At 44.8% G+C, this 9,209-nt stretch overlaps 2 non-coding genes across 2 annotated transcripts; both read left to right on the forward strand.

The window, feature by feature from the left end:
- Positions 1-7,132: 7,132 nt before the first annotated feature.
- On the forward strand, positions 7,133-7,205 carry TRNAA-UGC (transfer RNA alanine (anticodon UGC)). Its single transcript has one exon. It is a non-coding gene; the product is annotated as a tRNA-Ala (tRNA).
- A 498-nt stretch (positions 7,206-7,703) lies between these two features.
- On the forward strand, positions 7,704-7,775 carry TRNAA-CGC (transfer RNA alanine (anticodon CGC)). The gene has a single exon. It is a non-coding gene; the product is annotated as a tRNA-Ala (tRNA).
- Positions 7,776-9,209: the final 1,434 nt, after the last annotated feature.

A 9,209-nucleotide genomic window follows, 5' to 3' on the forward strand; every position in this document is an offset into this window, starting at 1 on the left:
TTAGTGCATATGATCTGCTGTGACATGGATCAGAAATGATGGACACTGACATAGAAAAAAATAATATGCAAAGAAGCATGGGGAGATGCATGCTTGTAAATATACTCAGACACAGAAAGAGGAATCCATGGATCACGGAACAAACACAATTAGGGACGTCATATTGACCATTAAGGAAAGTAATTGCGAACAGGGTTGATTGCCGATGGACAAGATTGGTGATGGAATGGCAGCCAAAATAAACTTCTTTGGAGATGGAGCAATGATATCAGCTCATGTGCAGGAGTCAGATAGATTGTGGCACCATGGGAACACGTGGTATGGAAACAACTTGGGGAGGTCTTCACCCAGATATGGATTTATCAAGGCTGACAATGATGATGGGCAATGGTAGGATTGGGATAATGTCTTGCTTTGCAGTATCTAAAGATAAAGACGTGGTTTAGCCTCATTTACGCAATATAATTTCCAAGTTTTGCATGCAATTGGTTGCCTCAGTAATTGATGGGTGCAAGAGGCTGTCAATAGTGATGCACTTGCATTAGAAAGCGCATGCAATTCATTTGTTTTTCCCGTTTGCCTTAATTGCACAAATCTGAAAGAAAGGTAACGTCAAGAGACCTTCAAAAGGATTTGTCAGTGACAAATCAAAGAGCATTGTGTTCTTAAACACTTAATTTTACGGGAAAAACACAAGCACAAATAGTTGCATGGCAAGCAATGCATGATCAATATAAACAGAAGACTGAAACCTCTGTTGTGTATTTGCTACTAATTTGTAACAATTAAAGCACAATGGTGGTGTATTGTGTAGTGTCACTTTTGTTACACAACAATTCTTTTTACACCAAAATATAAAATTCCACAAAGTGCATTCACGTTTAGAAAGCAACGCACATGTGATTGCATGAATAATGTTGTAAATAAATAAATATATGATTCTATTCTGTACCTTCATTTTTTATTCGAATCAAAAGTAAAAAAATTATTCCGATGTTTTCATGTAAATTATAGTGTGAATAATCACACAGCAACCGTTGTGGTGATTTCACTCTTTTTTACATGTTCACTTTTGTAAATGGAGTTAAAGTACACACTACATGAACCGATAAATAGCCTATTGTTACGAATCTTCATTATTCTGCCAAATATATACTTTCAATTTCACCCAACATAATTTGCTGTTGTTTGTGATATTATTTAGGGTTTAGAGCATTCATGTTGGCAAGTGTGGCGCTGGTATGACTTGTTCAAACGGTTGGCCATGCACTCGGATGCAGAACCAAGGGAAGTTGCAGAGCCAAAATTGATGGCAAGAAGATGGTTGAACTATTTGTGACACCATCAGGATATTATAGGATGCAATCACCACATTAGTCCCATGAGACATTCCATTAGAGAATCATCAAATATGCATGCAATGTTTAATTTTAACACCATCGTGGCGAATAAAATGTGTGCAGTGAAAATATAAAGGGCTTCAAATTACAAACACTTAGCTGAAATGTATTAGTGGACACCGCATACATTGCAAATCAGATTCCATACTGAGGTATGCAATCTGGTGAGCCTTGCAAAGCAGTGTGGGCATTCCTCATGACTCCATAAAGGTTAAACACCTTTCACTATCAAGTGCAACATTTGATACCTATCTCACACACATATCTGTCGTTTGCCGTAAGCCTATCACACATTCACATCCTGACGGTGATCATACATGAGGTGTTTGAGAGAGACCAAGAAGCACATACATGTGACTTGACAGCCTTCAGGCATGCATTACGAGAGCCAATGTATAGGCAACTTTGATCACTTGGAACCACATTCTATCATGCTAGGCAACATTGTATTCTTGCTCATGGCAAGACGTCTCACGTTTGATATTAGACGACAAAGAACACTGAAGGAGGTTGAGGCAGCAAATTGAAATATGTTGGAGTTGGAGTCGATGTCACTGCTGTAGAGAATGGACGAATGAGGATATCAACTAAATCAAATTTTAGTCAAAATGTCTTCCTACAAGTTGTTATAAACTGTTGCCAACCTCAATTAAGTAACTCACCATGCATTACTTGGTTTTTGAAGTTAAGAAAGTAAGCTGTTCTTTAAATTCACTCCATAATGTAATGTGGTACATTTTTACGATTCTGAGCCATTTAATCAAACTCTGTATTATTTCAAGATCCTTGTGTAATCGTGGCCAAAGCTCCCCTCTGCCAGTTCCATCTGCTGCTATACGGACGACACACGGCATCCACAATCTGCCCTCAAGGCATCCTACGATCTGCGCATAGGTCTTCCCATTGGACGCCAAGCGAGGGGAGACCACTTCAATGCTTCTCTCTGAAAATGGCCTTCACCGCATCCTGCACACTTCAATGCCTCTCTCAAAAAATGACCTTTACCTCATCCATGCACACATTACACATTTCCGTGACACTCCCAGACAATTGCCTTCACCTCATCCATGCACACATGCTGCACACTTCAGTGCCTCTCGCAGAAAATGTCTTTCACCTCATCCGGCACACATCTCCCAGAAGTTCACCAACAATCATATCTGGTTTCCCTTTTTGAGGTAATATCCTATCCTGATTCTTGTCTTGCTCTTAATCTACAGACTTGGTTTTACTGCTCTTCCTCCTGCGTTCAACTTTCAATGACCATACTGCCAATTCTAGATTTGAAGCTTTCGTGACTGCAAGGATTAATACTCTTAGGTTTTTGCCAAAAAAACCTAAGAGTATGAACCATACTGCCACCCAACCCTGAATCTGCTACTGGGGAGGGAGGGCCTACCAGCCAACTTTTCACAGACACGTGGATTGTGTCATCCTTGGTAATCCGGATGACGTTTGAAATGGGATGAGGAGTTTTATAAATCATGTGTAGCCACTCATTCCCAGTGATTGTGGGTGCAATTGGCTTGATGGGTTCATCTGCCTTTACTAACCACATATTACACAGGATCACACGATCCTGTTGTGGAGTAAATTATAGGACTACTATCGACTGCCTGAAAACATCGAGCGGCAGCTTGTGAATCGTGTTATTTAGCAGCTGGTGTTCACGTTTCCCTTAGATACAGCCTGACAGTGAGAATATAGGTATCCGTTACCCTATACAGAATTTACTCCCATTCTTGTCAAGTCAATACGTCCACCAAAATAAAGGCACACCAGTGGTATCGAAAGCGGCTTGGTCCTTTAACGTTGCTTTGTATAATTAACGGGCGGAACATGTTCACAAACACAATTGTGGAAAATGACTTTTGTAATGCTTCTATAGTAAAATGTCAATATAGCACATGTCACAGAGATGTGCCACGTGGCATCCAGGCTTCATTCAAGTCAACTTTGTCCACACTCCCGATGCTGCATTACCGTAGCGTCATAGCTTTCAATCAGTGGTAGGACGCTCATTCTCCTCTGCTTCCATCAGTGTGTAATCCCTTCGCCCAGTCATTCGTGGCTGTCTACCTCTGCTCCTCTTCATGCCAACAATTGCATTGTATGAGAAACATGGTATAGCCACGCTTTCTCTTGTTTTAGTAATACGAAATTATTAGATCATATAGGATACATATTTACAATTTTTTAAACCACTAAAGTCTGAGCTTTTTCAAAAGAGGAATAGCAAAACTACTTGAATTATCTCCTGAAGCACTCTTGTGGCTAGCAGACCTCGACATTAGTATTTAGCTCCTGAACATATTGCCATACTGAAAGATTAGAGTCAGGTTTAGGGTTAGAATCATGATCATGTTATGATTAGGGCTTTGGCTTCGGGTTAGAGTCAGGATTAGAGGCAGGGTCAGAGTCAAGGTTGAAGGTACATATATATAATGGGCTTAAAGCCTTTTTGTTGTGGTTTCATGTAAAAACATTTCAGTAAGAAATCTGCATGTAGTCCATCAGCTTATAGGTTCTAAATGTTAAAACTTGGGCCCTTTATTTATATAAATCTGGTTTCATTGAGTGTGTCCTCAAAACACTGGGCTAATTCAAAAACTTAAACCAAAACTCAACTTAACTATTTTTATTTTAGCAGGTGAAGCCCACTGAGCTATCACTTTTCCAGAAGTGACCTGGCCACAAATGATAGTGCAACAAAATGGCTTATCATGTGGAAATGTATAGCAGCTAAATACTCTAAACGCATGTTTCTAATGTGGAAGGAAAAACCGGAGTACTCAGAGAAGAATCCATGCGATCACGGGGAGAACATGCCAATTCCAAATATTCAGGCGTCAGGGTCAGGATCGAACCTAGGACTTCCTGTATACCAGGTGAGGTAGTTAACATTCAGGGGTAAGGGTCCTGGTATGTCAGCTTTCCATTATTTCCATGAGGAAAGAATTCAGTCCATTTCCTGCTCATTCAGAATTTATATTTATTTTTACATAAAAACAACACATTTGTTATATATACTAGCGATAAGTACCCGGCGTTGCCTGGGCGAAAAAGGCAGACACACACATGGACTTACACACAGACATCGACCCACACACATAGAAACACATCGACTTACACACACAGACATATGGACTCACATACACAGACATCGACTTTAGACACACACATATGTAGTTACACACACAAATGGACTCACATACACACGTAGACTTACACACACATATCGACTCATACATACATACATAGATTCAAAAACAACAACCGCCATACGCCACTAAGTGGCGGTGACATAACCACAACACTTGTGGCAGGCAATGTGCACCTTGAGGCCACGTGAAGTGTCGAAAGCCCGCTGGCAGGAGGTCACGGGGCAGAGCCAGATGCCACAGGTCGACTGACTGAGACGACTGGCTGATGCAGCACCTGTGCCGCCTACTGTGCCAACTTGCTGTGCTTTAGCCACCCGGCGCTCCACTCATTGTTGTGAGCGTCGCGTGGAGTGTCCGATGGCACATAGACTCACACACACATTGACCTACACAAACACACATATGGACTTACAAAGACACACATATCGACTAAGACACACACACATGGACCCACGCACACACATCGATTTACAGACACACATCGACTCACACACACATACATAGACTGACAAACACACATATGAACTTACACAGACATATCAACGCACACACACATGGACTCTCATACAACATACACACATTGCCGTACACACATCGACTGACATACATAGACTCCCACACAAACATACATGTACTCACACACGCACATAGAGGCACACACACTTGGAGTGACACACACACACATGGACTTACGCACACACACACACACATGGGCTCACACGCACACGTGGACCAAAACACACACACAGAAAGAAATGGACTTACACTGACTCACATAGAGCGACGCACACACAGCGACTAACACACACGCACATCGACTGACACAAACACAGACATATCGACTCACACACACAAACACATCGACTCTGACACACAGACACACACACACATTGACTCACACACATACAGACACATGGACTTACACACACACATCGCCGCAGACATGCACATCGACCCACACGCACACATGGACTTAGACGCAGGCATTATTGTGAAAAAAAGTAACCGAATAAAAAAAGAGTAGTTGTCTACACACGCAAACCATGCACACACCTTGACTAACACACACACACATGGACTTATGCACACACACATTGACGGTATGTACGATCACTACAGCAGTGCACACGGACAGTGGTGGTACCTGCTTAAACTACAGCAGTGCATATTGACTGTGGTGGTAGCTGGTATGATTACAGCAGTGCATACAGTGGTGGTACCTGCTTTAGCTACTGCAGTGCATACGGACTTTGGTACCTCCTTTAACTACAGCAGTGCATAGTGACTGTGGTGGTACCTGCTAGCACTACAGTAGTACATGCTGACTGTATAGCAGTATATATGGAATGTATAGCACAAAGTAGTAAGCGGACAGAGTGCTGTGGTGAGGCCTAATCCCGTGCAGAGCCCCCGGGCTCGCCTAGATATCCCAGCCCGCCGAGGTGTGACCTTGGCAGGCTGGGGGCTGGGCCGGTCCCCCCGGCAACGCGACAATAATGTGATGTAAGCGCTATAATAATGATATGTAGGGGCTCTATAGTAGTTTCAGGACGCATTGGGGTATCATTGAGGTGTGGTGGGGAGAAGAGGACATTGCACCTTGGAGAATGTACGTGTTTGGTGTGTTTTAGCTGCATGTGTAATTCGAAAGAAAAATTGTGGCGATCGTGTGTGCGTTGCTAGGGGCAACCCATGTGGGCAGTGCAACGTTTAGTGAGATAAATGCTTATAAGACAAATTAGTGGGACTTACGTCTTATCTCCTTATATATCTAACACATTCCTGTGGAGGAAGCTGGTAGTAACGTTGGGTTGCTCGGTCAATGGCCAGGGTCAACGGCGGCGTGGTGTATTCCGCAAATATGGCCGACTGTGAGGGCGTGCACAAGCCGGCGTAAGTAGGTTAAACATTGAGTTTTATAAGGGCACCATGGGGTGACCAGGCCCTCCCCACCCAGCCCCACCCCTCCCACCCCCCACCCAGCCCCACCCTTCCCACCCAGCCCCTCCCCACCCTCCCCTCCCCTCTCCACCCAGCCCCACCCCTCCCATTTTTGGATGCACGACGGACGCACGGACAGAATAATCCCCTGTGGGCTGGTGGAACCAGGTGGTTCCTACCAGTAAAAGCATATAATACAGGTAGGAACAATATGTTCCACACTGCCCACCAGGGATTTTTTGTCTGTCTGTCGTGCATAAATAAATATATAATATAAACAGCTCTTTGATTGGTGGAGACCTACTGCCGGGTACGGAGAGGGGAGGTGGTTAAGGGAGGAGGGTCAGGGTAGGGGGCCTAAGGGAGGGGGGGGTCAGAGGAGGGGCCTAAGGGAGGGGGGGTCAGGGGAGGGGCCTAAGGAAAGGGGGGTCAAGAGAGGGGCCTAAGGAAGGTGGGAGTCAGGAGAGGGGCCTGAGGGGGGGGGGGGTCAGAGGAGGGGCCTAAGGGAAGGGGGGTCAGGGGAGGGGCCTAAGGGAGGGGGGGTCAGCGGAGGGGCCTGAAGGAGGGGGGGTAAGGGGAGGGGCCGATAATTAAGGGGGCTGGCTACCTGGCTGGCTGCTAGCGTGGTGGGGATGTAGCTCAGTGGTACAGCGCACGCTTTGCATGTGTGAGGCCCTGGGTTCAATCCCCGGCATCTCAATGTCAGAAGCTTTTAATTCATTTTTTCAACAAAGGTTGAATTCCAAAATCAATTGGCTGTGTCAATGTCCCTGTAATAGGGGTGCACATGAACTCTCGTAAATATTACCCTATATGAACGATACCTTCGGATTAAGTTGTGTTGATTTCAGGAACTTGCTATTTGTATATCTAGCGATGCACACCGTGATCAAATGGTTTACTTAAACATTTGTAGATGAAAGCAAGTGCGTAAAAGTATCCAGAACACTTTTATTTCCGAATTAAATATTTCCAAGAATAAATCAATTGGGAAAGCATCACAGTATCCATCCACATGTATACGTGTTATTTCTACTTCTTTCAAATAAATAATTTTTGCTTGGACTCTGTGCAGACTCTATGTGTACAGGGCCCAGGGCCAACAGGAGAGTGAGTGGGGTGACGAGGGAGAGGAAGAAGCTGATGACGAAGTTTCACCCCGTACCGAGGTGGAACTGCGCCCAGGTAGAACCACCATGGGGATGTAGCTCAGTGGTGGAGCGCACGCTCCGCATGTGTGAGGCCCTGGGTTCAATCCCCGGCACCTCCACGAGGTGATATTTTGCCAGTGGACAATTTTACTCGAAGGAATATGCGTGGCCTGCACAAAATGTCCGCTTGTTTTCATTCGTTATGGTTGCTGAACATAGATCCAGAAGACCAACATGTTATACGGTCGCAATGAACAGCACTACAATCAAAGTTGTAGTCGATAAGAGTTAACATGTTTATGGCATTCATATGCTTAGTTCTTTCGGTAAAGTGACGTAGAAGGGAAATAATAAAATAATAAAAACATAAAACAATAAAATTCTCACGACGTTTCGACTACAACACAAGCAATCATCATCAAGTGTGAAATCAAAATATTGATGGAAATTAGCAAGATAATTAGAATTGAAACCGTAGGATGGACTTCCAAATTTGAGCAGTGCGTGGAGGAAGCCGAGAAAAAAGTGTTGTGAGTGGTGGTCGAACGGAGTGGGTGAGAAGAAAATCAGTCTGGAGTCCTCATCGCTGAAGGATAACTCAACGAGTGGAATTATACAAGTAGGAACAACAGTTTCACACTGCCCACCAGGGATTATGTGTCTGTCGTGCATAGCCCCAACCAAACATTGACGTTCTGGGATTGGTTGAAGTGCATCACGTGACCACGAGCTTTCTGTCGTGCACGAATGCGCTGTCCAACCAAGTTCCTACCTGCCCACTCCGAAGGAACGTGGATTGCTGGGGGTAACCTCGTGGGCGCTGTGCGCAAGTGCAGCTGGCTGCGTTGTGACCCAGGGCGTGGCGAAGGGAAATAAATGAATAATAGGCAAACGAACTTTCAAGTTTAATAAATGTCTCCAAAAAAACGGTAAATAAACGAATTTAAAGGTGACGGACGTGAAAAGGGAATAGCCTATTCCCACCGCGGGGCTTCGGGCATGCTGGCTGGCAAATGTTTTGTACGAAAAGGGCACCATTCGAGGGGCAAATCCCTCGCAAGAGCACGCGAGCGAGGAGACTTTTATAGATAAGAAAAAAGAGAAGAGACTGTAGGGGCAAGTGCTGTTAGCGAGCACCTATGAAGGCCGGCACAGCACACGAGGGGGTAGGTGACAGCACCACGCCCGGCCGCCTTTGTCTCCCCAGTGGCGATGTTCACACACCACACCACACCAGTTACTCGTTTGAGGCTGAGTCGACCTAGGGGAGGCCCAGGACAGGTTCAAATAATCGTCACCGGTGGTGGTGGTGGCCGTGAGCGGGAATCGAACTCGGGTCGCCGGGTTCGTAGCGCAACGCGCTAACCACTACACTACAATGCGTTACGCTTCCACGTGCGCGGGTCACATGACAGATTTCACGTCACAGCTCGCTTGCCATGCAAAAAATATATGCATTATTGAGCTCCCCCCCCCAAAAAAAAAAAACACAGAAATGTATTAATAATTTTTGTATGGTGTACAGTCTGGAAAGTACCCACATGGCAAATTTC

This window comes from Lethenteron reissneri, chromosome 29, assembly GCF_015708825.2.
Source record: "Lethenteron reissneri isolate LAM-NWPU_2019-01 chromosome 29, ASM1570882v1, whole genome shotgun sequence".
Lineage (NCBI taxonomy): Eukaryota > Metazoa > Chordata > Hyperoartia > Petromyzontiformes > Petromyzontidae > Lethenteron > Lethenteron reissneri.